At 31.8% G+C, this 14,430-nt stretch overlaps 1 long non-coding RNA gene across 1 annotated transcript; it reads right to left on the minus strand.

Annotated features, from left to right (window-relative positions):
* Nucleotides 1-7,722: 7,722 nt before the first annotated feature.
* On the minus strand, nucleotides 7,723-9,308 carry LOC138910942 (uncharacterized). The gene is made up of 2 exons (XR_011416157.1): nucleotides 7,985-9,308; nucleotides 7,723-7,909 (listed from the first exon to the last, which is right to left on the minus strand). It is a non-coding gene; the product is annotated as an uncharacterized lncRNA (long non-coding RNA).
* Nucleotides 9,309-14,430: the final 5,122 nt, after the last annotated feature.

A 14,430-nucleotide genomic window follows, 5' to 3' on the forward strand; every position in this document is an offset into this window, starting at 1 on the left:
AGTGGTCCGATCTTAAAATGATTTCGCCTATATGTGACGAGTATAGTACAACTAATAAATGTCGAGTTTGGTCAAGGTATCATGAAAAACAAAATGTTTTTCATACAACAACTTAATTTTCCACGGATCGTTCCTATGGTAGCCATATGATATAGTGGTTCGATTTTAATAGTATTTTGCATACATATGTGGAGCATAGTAAAACTAATAAATGCCGAGTTTGCTCAAAATATCTTAATAAACAAAATGTTTTTTCATTCAAAAACGCAATGTTTTTTTATACAACAACTTAATATTTCACTGATTGTTGTATCTATTATATAGTGGTCCGATCTTAATAGGATTTTGTTTATATATGAGGAAAATAGTAAAACCAATAAATGCAGAGTTTGGTCAGGATATCTTAATAAACAATATGTTTTTTCATACAACAACTTAATTTTCGACCGATCGTTCCTATGGCAGCTATATGAAATAGTGGTCCGATCTAAAAAGGATTTTGCATATATATGGGGAGTATAATCAAACTAACAAATGCCGAATTTGGTCAAGATATGTTGAAAAACAACATGTTTTTCATACAACAATTTAATTTTCGACCGATCGTTTCTATGGCAGCTATATGATATAGTGGTCCGATCTTAAATGGATTTTGGATATATATGAAGAGTATTGTAAAACTAATAATTGCAGAGTTTTTCAAGATATCTTGGTACACAATATGTTTTTTTATACACCAACCTAATTTTCGAACGATCGTTTCTATGGCAGCTATATGATATGGAGTTCCGATCTTAATAGGATTTTGAATATACATGAGTAAAGTTAAACTAATAACTGCCGGAATTTGTCAAGATATCTTGGAAACAAAAAAATGTTATTCATACAAAAACTTAAATTTCGACTGATCGTTTCTATGGCAGCTATATGATATAGTGGTCCGATCTTAATAGGATTTGGCATTTATATGAGGAGTATAGTAAAACTAATAAATGCAGAGTTTGGTCAAGATATCTTGATAAACAATATGTTTTTTCAAACAACTTAGTTTACGACCGATACAAAGACTTAAATTTCGACTGATCGTTTCTATGGCAGCTATATGATATAGTGGTCCGATCTTAATAGGATTTGGCATTTATATGAGGAGTATAGTAAAACTAATAAATGCAGAGTTTGGTCAAGATATCTTGATAAACAATATGTTTTTTCAAACAACTTAGTTTACGACCGATCGTTTCTATGGCAGCTATATGATATAGTGGTCTGATCTTGATAGGATTTTGCATATATATGAGGAGAATAGTAAAACTAATAAATGCAGAGTTTGGTCAAGATATCTTGATAAACAATATGTTTTTTCAAACAACTTAGTTTACGACCGATCGTTTCTATGGCAGCTATATGATATAGTGGTCCGATCTTAATAGGATTTGGCATATATATGAGGAGAATAGTAAAACTAATAAATGCAGACATTGGTCAAGATATCTTGGTACACAATATGTTTTTTCAAACAACAACTTAATTTTCGACCGATCGTTCCTATGGCAGCTATATGATATAGTGGTCCGATCTTAATATGATTTTGCCTATTTATGGGAATTATAGTAAAACTAATAAATGCCGAGTTTGGTGGTCAAGATATTTTGTGAAACAAAATGTTTTTTCATACAACAACTTAATTTTCGTCCGATCGTTCCTATGGCATCTCTATGATATAGTGGCCGGATCTCAAAATTATTTTGCCTATATGTGAGGAGTATAGTACAACTACTAAATGCCGAGTTGGTCAAAATATCTTGAAAAACAAAATGTTTTTTTATACAACAATTTAATTTTCGACCGATTGTTCCTATGTCAGCTATATGATATAGTGCTCCGATCTTAATAGGATTTTGCATGTATATGAGGAATAGGAAAATCTAATAAATGCCAAGTTTGGTCAAGATATCTTGAAACACAAATATTTTTTAATACAAAAACTTAATATTCGACCGATCGTTCCTATGGCAGCTATATTATATAGTGGTCCGATTTTAATAGGATTTTGCATGTATATGAGGAATAAGAAAATCTAATAAATGCCAAGTTTGGTCAAGATATCTTGAAACACAAATATTTTTTGATACAAAAACTTAACATTCGACCGATCGTTCCTATGGCAGCTATATGATATAGAGTACCGATCTAAATAGAATTTTGCATTTATATGAAGAGCATAGTAAAACTAATAAATGTCAAGTTTGGTCAAGGTATCTTGATTAACAAAATATTTTTCCATACAACAACTTAATTTTCGACCCATCGCATCTATTGCATCTTAATGATATAGTGGTCCGATCTTAAAATGATTTTGCCTATATGTGCTGAGTATAGTACAACTAATAAATGTTGAATTTGGTCAAGGCATCATGAAAAACAAAATGTTTCTCATACAACAACTTAATATTCCACGGATCGTTCCTACGGCAGCTATATGCTATAGTGGTCCGATTTAAATAGGATTTTGCGTACATATGAGGAGCATAGTAAAACTAATAAATGCCGAGTTTGCTCAAAATATCTTAATAAACAAAATGTTTTTTCATTCAAAAACATGTTTTTTCATACCACAGCTTAATTTTCCACTGATCGTTTCATCTATATGATATAGTGGTCCGATCTTAATAGAATTTTGTATATATATGAGGAGAATAGTAAATCAATAAATGCAGAGTTTGGTCAGGATATCTTGATGAACAATATCTTTTTTCATACAACAACTTAATTTTCGACCGATCGTTCCTATGGCATCTTTATGATATAGTTGCCCGATCTTAAAATGATTTTGCCTATATGTGACGAGTATAGTACAACTAATAAATGTCGAGTTTGGTCAAGGTATCATGAAAAACAAAATGTTTTTCATACAACAACTTAATTTTCCACGGATCGTTCCTATGGCAGCTATATGATATAGTGGTCCGATTTTAATAGGATTTTGCATACATATGAGGAGCATAGTAAAACTAATAAATGCCGAGTTTGCTCAAAATATCTTAATAAACAAAATGTTTTTTCATTCAAAAACGTAAAGTTTTTTTATACAACAACTTAATTTTTCACTGATCGTTTTATCTATAATATAGTGGTCCGATCTTAATAGGATTTTGTATATATATTTCTGGAGTAAAGTAAAACCAATAAATGCAGAGTTTGGTCAGGATATCTTAATAAACAATATGTTTTTTCATACAACAACTTAATTTTCGACCGATCGTTCCTATGGCAGCTATATGAAATAGTGGTCCGATCTAAATAGGATTTTGCATATATATGGGGAGTATAATCAAACTAACAAATGCCGAATTTGGTCAAGATATGTTGAAAAACAACATGTTTTTCATACAACAAATTAATTTTCGCCCGATCGTTTCTACGGCAGCTATATGATATAGTGGTCCGATCTTAAATGAATTTTGCATATATATGAAGAGTATTGTAAAACTAATAATTGCAGAGTTTTTCAAGATATCTTGGTACACAATATGTTTTTTCATACAACAACTTAATTTTCGACCGATCGTTCCAATGGCAGCTATATGATATAGTGGTCTGATCTAAATAGGAATTTGCATATATTTGAGGAGTATAGTCAAACTAACAAATGCCGAAATTGGTCAAGATATCTTGAAAAACAAAATGTTTTTCATACAAAAACTTTATTTTCGACCGATCATTCCAAAGGCAGCCATATGATATAGTGGTCCGACCTTAATAGGGTTTTGCATATAAATGAGGAGAATAGTAAAACTAATAACTGCAGAGTTTGGTCAAGATATCTTGATAAACAATATGTTTTTTCATAAAACTTAGTTTAGGACCGATCGTTTCTATGGCAGCTATATGATTTAGTGGTCCGATCTTGATAGGATTTTGCATATATATGAGGAGAATAGTAAAACTAATAAATGCAGAGTTTGGTCAAGATATCTTGGTACACAATATGTTTTTTCAAACAACAACTTAATTTTCGACCGATCGTTCTTATGGCACTATATGATATAGTGGTCCGATCTTATTATGATTTTGCCTATTTATGGGAATTATAGTAAAACTAATAAATGCCGAGTTTGGTGGTTAAGATATTTTGTGAAACAAAATGGTTTTTCATACAACAACTTAGTTTACGACCGATCGTTTCTATGGCAGCTATATGATATAGTGGTCCGATCTTAATAGGATTTTGTATATATATGAGTAGAATAGTAAAACCAATAAATGCAGAGTTTGGTCAAGATATCTTGATAACCAATATGTTTGTTCATAAAACTTAGTTTACGACCGATCGTTTCTATGGCAGCTATATGATATAGTGCTCCGATCTTGATAGGATTTTGCATATATATGAGGAGAATAGTAAAACTAATAAATACAGAGTTTGGTCAAGATATCTTGGTACACAATCTGTTTTTTCAAACAACAACTTAATTTTCGACCGATCGTTCCTATGGCAGCTATATGATATAGTGGTCCAATCTTAATATGATTTTGCCTATTTATGGAAATTATAGTAAAACTAATAAATGACGAGTTTGGTGGTCAAGATATTTTGTGAAACAAAATGTTTTTTCATACAACAACTTAATTTTCGTCCGATCGTTCCTATGGCATCTCTATGATATAGTGATCGGATCTCAAAATTTTTTTGCCTATATTTGAGGAGTATAGTACAACTACTAAATGCCGAGTTGGTCAAGATATCTTGAAAAACAAAATGTTTTTTCATACAACAATTTAATTTTCGACCGATCGTTCCTATATCAGCTATATGATATAGTGGTCCGATTTTAATAGGATTTTGCATGTATATGAGGAATAAGAAAATCTAATAAATTCCAAGTTTGGTCAAGATATCTTGAAACACAAATATTTTTTAATACAAAAACTTAACATTCGACCTATCGTTCCTATGGCAGCTATATGATATAGAGTACCGATCTAAATAGAACTTTGCATTTATATGAAGAGCATAGTTAAACTAATAAATGTCGAGTTTGGTCAAGGTATCTTGATTAACAAAATATTTTTCCATACAACAACTTAATTTTCGACCGATCGTTCCTATGGCATCTTTATGATATAGTTGCCCGATCTTAAAATGATTTTGCCTATATGTGACGAGTATAGTACAACTAATAAATGTTGAATTTGGTCAAGGCATCATGAAAAACAAAATGTTTTTCATACAACAACTTAATATTCCACGGATCGTTCCTACGGCAGCTATATGCTATAGTGGTCCGATTTAAATAGGATTTTGCGTACATATGAGGAGCATAGTAAAACTAATAAATGCCGAGTTTGCTCAAAATATCTTAATAAACAAAATGTTTTTTCATTCAAAAACATGTTTTTTCATACCACAGCTTAATTTTCCACTGATCGTTTCATCTATATGATATAGTGGTCCGATCTTAATAGAATTTTGTATATATATGAGGAGAATAGTAAATCAATAAATGCAGAGTTTGGTCAGGATATCTTGATGAACAATATGTTTTTTCATACAACAACTTAATTTTCGACCGATCGTTCCTATGGCATCTTTATGATATAGTTGCCCGATCTTAAAATGATTTTGCCTATATGTGACGAGTATAGTACAACTAATAAATGTCGAGTTTGGTCAAGGTATCATGAAAAACAAAATGTTTTTCATACAACAACTTAATTTTCCACGGATCGTTCCTATGGCAGCTATATGATATAGTGGTCCGATTTTAATAGGATTTTGCATACATATGAGGAGCATAGTAAAACTAATAAATGCCGAGTTTGCTCAAAATATCTTAATAAACAAAATGTTTTTTCATTCAAAAACGTAAAGTTTTTTTATACAACAACTTAATTTTTCACTGATCGTTTTATCTATAATATAGTGGTCCGATCTTAATAGGATTTTGTATATATATTTCTGGAGTAAAGTAAAACCAATAAATGCAGAGTTTGGTCAGGATATCTTAATAAACAATATGTTTTTTCATACAACAACTTAATTTTCGACCGATCGTTCCTATGGCAGCTATATGAAATAGTGGTCCGATCTAAATAGGATTTTGCATATATATGGGGAGTATAATCAAACTAACAAATGCCGAATTTGGTCAAGATATGTTGAAAAACAACATGTTTTTCATACAACAAATTAATTTTCGCCCGATCGTTTCTACGGCAGCTATATGATATAGTGGTCCGATCTTAAATGAATTTTGCATATATATGAAGAGTATTGTAAAACTAATAATTGCAGAGTTTTTCAAGATATCTTGGTACACAATATGTTTTTTCATACAACAACTTAATTTTCGACCGATCGTTCCAATGGCAGCTATATGATATAGTGGTCCGATCTAAATAGGAATTTGCATATATTTGAGGAGTATAGTCAAACTAACAAATGCCGAATTTGGTCAAGATATGTTGAAAAACAACATGTTTTTCATACAACAAATTAATTTTCGCCCGATCGTTTCTACGGCAGCTATATGATATAGTGGTCCGATCTTAAATGAATTTTGCATATATATGAAGAGTATTGTAAAACTAATAATTGCAGAGTTTTTCAAGATATCTTGGTACACAATATGTTTTTTCATACAACAACTTTATTTTCGACCGATCATTCCAAAGGCAGCCATATGATATAGTGGTCCGACCTTAATAGGGTTTTGCATATAAATGAGGAGAATAGTAAAACTAATAACTGCAGAGTTTGGTCAAGATATCTTGATAAACAATATGTTTTTTCATAAAACTTAGTTTAGGACCGATCGTTTCTATGGCAGCTATATGATATAGTGGTCCGATCTTGATAGGATTTTGCATATATATGAGGAGAATAGTAAAACTAATAAATGCAGAGTTTGGTCAAGATATCTTGGTACACAATATGTTTTTTCAAACAACAACTTAATTTTCGACCGATCGTTCTTATGGCACTATATGATATAGTGGTCCGATCTTATTATGATTTTGCCTATTTATGGGAATTATAGTAAAACTAATAAATGCCGAGTTTGGTGGTTAAGATATTTTGTGAAACAAAATGGTTTTTCATACAACAACTTAGTTTACGACCGATCGTTTCTATGGCAGCTATATGATATAGTGGTCCGATCTTAATAGGATTTTGTATATATATGAGTAGAATAGTAAAACCAATAAATGCAGAGTTTGGTCAAGATATCTTGATAACCAATATGTTTGTTCATAAAACTTAGCTTACGACCGATCGTTTCTATGGCAGCTATATGATATAGTGCTCCGATCTTGATAGGATTTTGCATATATATGAGGAGAATAGTAAAACTAATAAATACAGAGTTTGGTCAAGATATCTTGGTACACAATCTGTTTTTTCAAACAACAACTTAATTTTCGACCGATCGTTCCTATGGCAGCTATATGATATAGTGGTCCAATCTTAATATGATTTTGCCTATTTATGGAAATTATAGTAAAACTAATAAATGACGAGTTTGGTGGTCAAGATATTTTGTGAAACAAAATGTTTTTTCATACAACAACTTAATTTTCGTCCGATCGTTCCTATGGCATCTCTATGATATAGTGATCGGATCTCAAAATTTTTTTGCCTATATTTGAGGAGTATAGTACAACTACTAAATGCCGAGTTGGTCAAGATATCTTGAAAAACAAAATGTTTTTTCATACAACAATTTAATTTTTTTTTTTTTTTTTTTTTTTTTTTTTTTTGATGGCTCTGGCGACCTTTCCATATTTCAATATTTATTTGTTGGCTGGCTCGAGGTCCGCGTTTGTTAAAACAAACAATGAAAACAATTTTATTTTAATTTTCTTCCGATATATTTCGGTTGCACATCGGCAAACCGTCTTCAGGGCACTAACACCAAGGTACAAAAAACAATTAACAATTATAATACAATAAATTAAACATTATTTCGAACATTTTACATACATTATTTTACACGTCTGCGCTTTTTGACGTGGAGATTGTTACTGAGGTTGTTTGGCTGTTTAAGAGGTGTCTGTACAAGTGAGCGCAATTTTCTGTGTCTGTCTTGTAGTTTAGTCGTTTGTTGGTTGGTGTGTTAATTATGTGTAGCATTTCCAATGTGTGTCGCTTGTTATAGTGTTGTTCTTGTTGTAAGATTGTTGTTTCATCAAAATTTGGTGTGTGGTTGCTTCTTATACAATGGGTCATAAGTGCTGTTTTCTGTATATTATTTTGATGTCTTAGTTTGAAGTCCGATTTATGTTGACTAATCCTTGTTTTTAGCTTCGATTTTGTTGTACCTATGTAGACACTATTGCACTTGTTGTTGTTTTCCCCGCCACATGGTATTTGGTAAACGACGTTGCTTTTTTCGATCATCGGGATTTTCGACTTTATCTTGTTGAAGAATTTTTGTAATGTATTCGTCGGTTTGTGTGCTACTTTTATATCTTGTTTGTTATAACAGTCTGAGTTTGTGAGGCGTTCTGATAGTCGTGGTACATATATTAGTGATTTGTATATTTTAGCAGGTTCTGTTGGCTTTTTTCTTTCGATTTGTCGTCTTTTTAATAATGTTTTGATTATATTTGGGGGGAAGTCATTTTTGGTCAAGAGTTTTTTGATTTCATGTTCAATTTCTTTGTGGTATATTGTGTCCGATATTTTCATCATTCTATTCATACAGCCTAGTGCTGTATTGATTATCATACTCTTTGGGTGGTTTGAATTGAAGTTGAGTATTCGTCCGGAGGCTATGGGTTTCCTATACCACTTTATTTTGAGTGTGTTGTCCATTCTGATTACAATAGAGTCTAAAAATGGTAATTTCCCGTCCTTTTCTAATTCCATTGTAAATTTTATCTGTTTGTGGAAGGAATTCAATTCTTTTAGAATATTTTCCACGTCTATTTTGTTCGTTATGGCAAAAAGGTCATCTACATATTTGGTCAAGAGTCTTGGTTTTATTTTTAATTTATCTGTAATCTTGTCCAACAGTTCCTCCATTAATATATCTGCGATTACTGGGGAAGCCGGTGATCCCATTGGCATTCCCTTAAGTTGTGTGTATATTTTGTCTTCGTATTTGAAATATCTGTTTTCCTGTATGCAAAATCTAACTATGTCCATAAATAGTTGTTTCGGTATGTTCGTGTGCTCTTCTAATTTGGTCCATTTTTGTCTTATTGTATCAAGTGCTAATTCTATTGGTATGCTGGGAAATAAGGATACTACGTCAAAAGATACTAATGTTTCCTCTTCTCTAATCTGGGAGACGACTTTAGACGACTTATGCGCGTATAGAACACTGAGACTGGATCCGACATCAAGACTACAGACAAAGAATAACACCTTCGTAGCACAATTATTCAAGATGGGTCTTATCTCAAAGGACGAAAGAAATAAGATGACTACAACAACAGCGGTACCTCCGAGGATATATGGACTACCAAAAATACACAAGGAAGGAACACCACTGAGACCAATATGTTCTTCCATCGGATCTCCATCTTACGGGCTGTGCAAATATATAATACAAATATTAAAAAATCTGACAATGGACTCTAGGTACAACATCAAGAACGCGGTAGATTTTAAAGACAGAGTCAACAACTCCCAGATTAGAGAAGAGGAAACATTAGTATCTTTTGACGTAGTATCCTTATTTCCCAGCATACCAATAGAATTAGCACTTGATACAATAAGACAAAAATGGACCAAATTAGAAGAGCACACGAACATACCGAAACAACTATTTATGGACATAGTTAGATTTTGCATACAGGAAAACAGATATTTCAAATACGAAGACAAAATATACACACAACTTAAGGGAATGCCAATGGGATCACCGGCTTCCCCAGTAATCGCAGATATATTAATGGAGGAACTGTTGGACAAGATTACAGATAAATTAAAAATAAAACCAAGACTCTTGACCAAATATGTAGATGACCTTTTTGCCATAACGAACAAAATAGACGTGGAAAATATTCTAAAAGAATTGAATTCCTTCCACAAACAGATAAAATTTACAATGGAATTAGAAAAGGACGGGAAATTACCATTTTTAGACTCTATTGTAATCAGAATGGACAACACACTCAAAATAAAGTGGTATAGGAAACCCATAGCCTCCGGACGAATACTCAACTTCAATTCAAACCACCCAAAGAGTATGATAATCAATACAGCACTAGGCTGTATGAATAGAATGATGAAAATATCGGACACAATATACCACAAAGAAATTGAACATGAAATCAAAAAACTCTTGACCAAAAATGACTTCCCCCCAAATATAATCAAAACATTATTAAAAAGACGACAAATCGAAAGAAAAAAGCCAACAGAACCTGCTAAAATATACAAATCACTAATATATGTACCACGACTATCAGAACGCCTCACAAACTCAGACTGTTATAACAAACAAGATATAAAAGTAGCACACAAACCGACGAATACATTACAAAAATTCTTCAACAAGATAAAGTCGAAAATCCCGATGATCGAAAAAAGCAACGTCGTTTACCAAATACCATGTGGCGGGGAAAACAACAACAAGTGCAATAGTGTCTACATAGGTACAACAAAATCGAAGCTAAAAACAAGGATTAGTCAACATAAATCGGACTTCAAACTAAGACATCAAAATAATATACAGAAAACAGCACTTATGACCCATTGTATAAGAAGCAACCACACACCAAATTTTGATGAAACAACAATCTTACAACAAGAACAACACTATAACAAGCGACACACATTGGAAATGCTACACATAATTAACACACCAACCAACAAACGACTAAACTACAAGACAGACACAGAAAATTGCGCTCACTTGTACAGACACCTCTTAAACAGCCAAACAACCTCAGTAACAATCTCCACGTCAAAAAGCGCAGACGTGTAAAATAATGTATGTAAAATGTTCGAAATAATGTTTAATTTATTGTATTATAATTGTTAATTGTTTTTTGTACCTTGGTGTTAGTGCCCTGAAGACGGTTTGCCGATGTGCAACCGAAATATATCGGAAGAAAATTAAAATAAAATTGTTTTCATTGTTTGTTTTAACAAACGCGGACCTCGAGCCAGCCAACAAACAACAATTTAATTTTCGACCGATCGTTCCTATATCAGCTATATGATATAGTGGTCCGATTTTAATAGGATTTTGCATGTATATGAGGAATAAGAAAATCTAATAAATTCCAAGTTTGGTCAAGATATCTTGAAACACAAATATTTTTTAATACAAAAACTTAACATTCGACCTATCGTTCCTATGGCAGCTATATGATATAGAGTACCGATCTAAATAGAACTTTGCATTTATATGAAGAGCATAGTTAAACTAATAAATGTCGAGTTTGGTCAAGGTATCTTGATTAACAAAATATTTTTCCATACAACAACTTAATTTTCGACCGATCGTTCCTATGGCATCTTTATGATATAGTTGCCCGATCTTAAAATGATTTTGTCTATATGTGACGAGTATAGTACAACTAATAAATGTTGAATTTGGTCAAGGCATCATGAAAAACAAAATGTTTTTCATACAACAACTTAATATTCCACGGATCGTTCCTACGGCAGCTATATGCTATAGTGGTCCGATTTAAATAGGATTTTGCGTACATATGAGGAGCATAGTAAAACTAATAAATGCCGAGTTTGCTCAAAATATCTTAATAAACAAAATGTTTTTTCATTCAAAAACATGTTTTTTCATACCACAGCTTAATTTTCCACTGATCGTTTCATCTATATGATATAGTGGTCCGATCTTAATAGAATTTTGTATATATATGAGGAGAATAGTAAATCAATAAATGCAGAGTTTGGTCAGGATATCTTGATGAACAATATGTTTTTTCATACAACAACTTAATTTTCGACCGATCGTTCCTATGGCATCTTTATGATATAGTTGCCCGATCTTAAAATGATTTTGCCTATATGTGACGAGTATAGTACAACTAATAAATGTCGAGTTTGGTCAAGGTATCATGAAAAACAAAATGTTTTTCATACAACAACTTAATTTTCCACGGATCGTTCCTATGGCAGCTATATGATATAGTGGTCCGATTTTAATAGGATTTTGCATACATATGAGGAGCATAGTAAAACTAATAAATGCCGAGTTTGCTCAAAATATCTTAATAAACAAAATGTTTTTTCATTCAAAAACGTAAAGTTTTTTTATACAACAACTTAATTTTTCACTGATCGTTTTATCTATAATATAGTGGTCCGATCTTAATAGGATTTTGTATATATATTTCTGGAGTAAAGTAAAACCAATAAATGCAGAGTTTGGTCAGGATATCTTAATAAACAATATGTTTTTTCATACAACAACTTAATTTTCGACCGATCGTTCCTATGGCAGCTATATGAAATAGTGGTCCGATCTAAATAGGATTTTGCATATGGGGAGTATAATCAAACTAACAAATGCCGAATTTGGTCAAGATATGTTGAAAAACAACATGTTTTTCATACAACAAATTAATTTTCGCCCGATCGTTTCTACGGCAGCTATATGATATAGTGGTCCGATCTTAAATGAATTTTGCATATATATGAAGAGTATTGTAAAACTAATAATTGCAGAGTTTTTCAAGATATCTTGGTACACAATATGTTTTTTCATACAACAACTTAATTTTCGACCGATCGTTCCAATGGCAGCTATATGATATAGTGGTCCGATCTAAATAGGAATTTGCATATATATGAGGAGTATAGTCAAACTAACAAATGCCGAAATTGGTCAAGATATCTTGAAAAACAAAATGTGTTTCATACAAAAACTTTATTTTCGACCGATCATTCCAAAGGCAGCCATATGATATAGTGGTCCGACCTTAATAGGGTTTTGCATATAAATGAGGAGAATAGTAAAACTAATAACTGCAGAGTTTGGTCAAGATATCTTGATAAACAATATGTTTTTTCAAACAACAACTTAATTTTCGACCGATCGTTCTTATGGCACTATATGATATAGTGGTCCGATCTTATTATGATTTTGCCTATTTATGGGAATTATAGTAAAACTAATAAATGCCGAGTTTGGTGGTTAAGATATTTTGTGAAACAAAATGGTTTTTCATACAACTTAGTTTACGACCGATCGTTTTTATGGCAGCTATATGATATAGTGCTCCGATCTTGATAGGATTTTGCATATATATGAGGAGAATAGTAAAACTAATAAATACAGAGTTTGGTCAAGATATCTTGGTACACAATCTGTTTTTTCAAACAACAACTTAATTTTCGACCGATCGTTCCTATTGCAGCTATATGATATAGTGGTCCAATCTTAATATGATTTTGCCTATTTATGGAAATTATAGTAAAACTAATAAATGACGAGTTTGGTGGTCAAGATATTTTGTGAAACAAAATGTTTTTTCATACAACAACTTAATTTTCGTCCGATCGTTCCTATGGCATCTCTATGATATAGTGATTGGATCTCAAAATTTTTTTGCCTATATTTGAGGAGTATAGTACAACTACTAAATGCCGAGTTGGTCAAGATATCTTGAAAAACAAAATGTTTTTTCATACAACAATTTAATTTTCGACCGATCGTTCCTATATCAGCTATATGATATAGTGGTCCGATTTTAATAGGATTTTGCATGTATATAAGGAATAAGAAAATCTAATAAATTCCAAATTTGGTCAAGATATCTTAAAACACAAATATTTTTTAATACAAAAACTTAACATTCGACCTATCGTTCCTATGGCAGCTATATGATATAGAGTACCGATCTAAATAGAACTTTGCATTTATATGAAGAGCATAGTAAAACTAATAAATGTCGAGTTTGGTCAAGGTATCTTGATTAACAAAATATTTTTCCATACAACAACTTAATTTTCGACCGATCGTTCCTATGGCATCTAAATGATATAGTGGTCCGATCTTAAAATGATTTTGCCTATATGTGCTGAGTATAGTAAAACTAATAAATGTTGAATTTGGTCAAGGCATCATGAAAAACAAAATGTTTTTCATACAACTTAATATTCCACGGATCGTTCCTACGGCAGCTATATGCTATAGTGGTCCGATTTAAATAGGATTTTGCGTACATATGAGGAGCATAGTAAAACTAATAAATGCCGAGTTTGCTCAAAATAGCTTAAAAAACAAAATGTTTTTTTCATTCAAAAACATGTTTTTTCATACAACAGCTTAATTTTCCACTGATCGTTTCATCTATATGATATAGTGGTCCGATCTTAATAGGATTTTGTATATATATGAGGAGAATAGTAAAACCAATAAATGCAGAGTTTGGTCAGGATATCTTGATGAACAATATGTTTTTTCATACAACAACTTAATTTTCGACCGATCGTTTCTATGG

The sequence above is a fragment of the Drosophila virilis genome, chromosome 2 (genome assembly GCF_030788295.1).
Source record: "Drosophila virilis strain 15010-1051.87 chromosome 2, Dvir_AGI_RSII-ME, whole genome shotgun sequence".
Lineage (NCBI taxonomy): Eukaryota > Metazoa > Arthropoda > Insecta > Diptera > Drosophilidae > Drosophila > Drosophila virilis.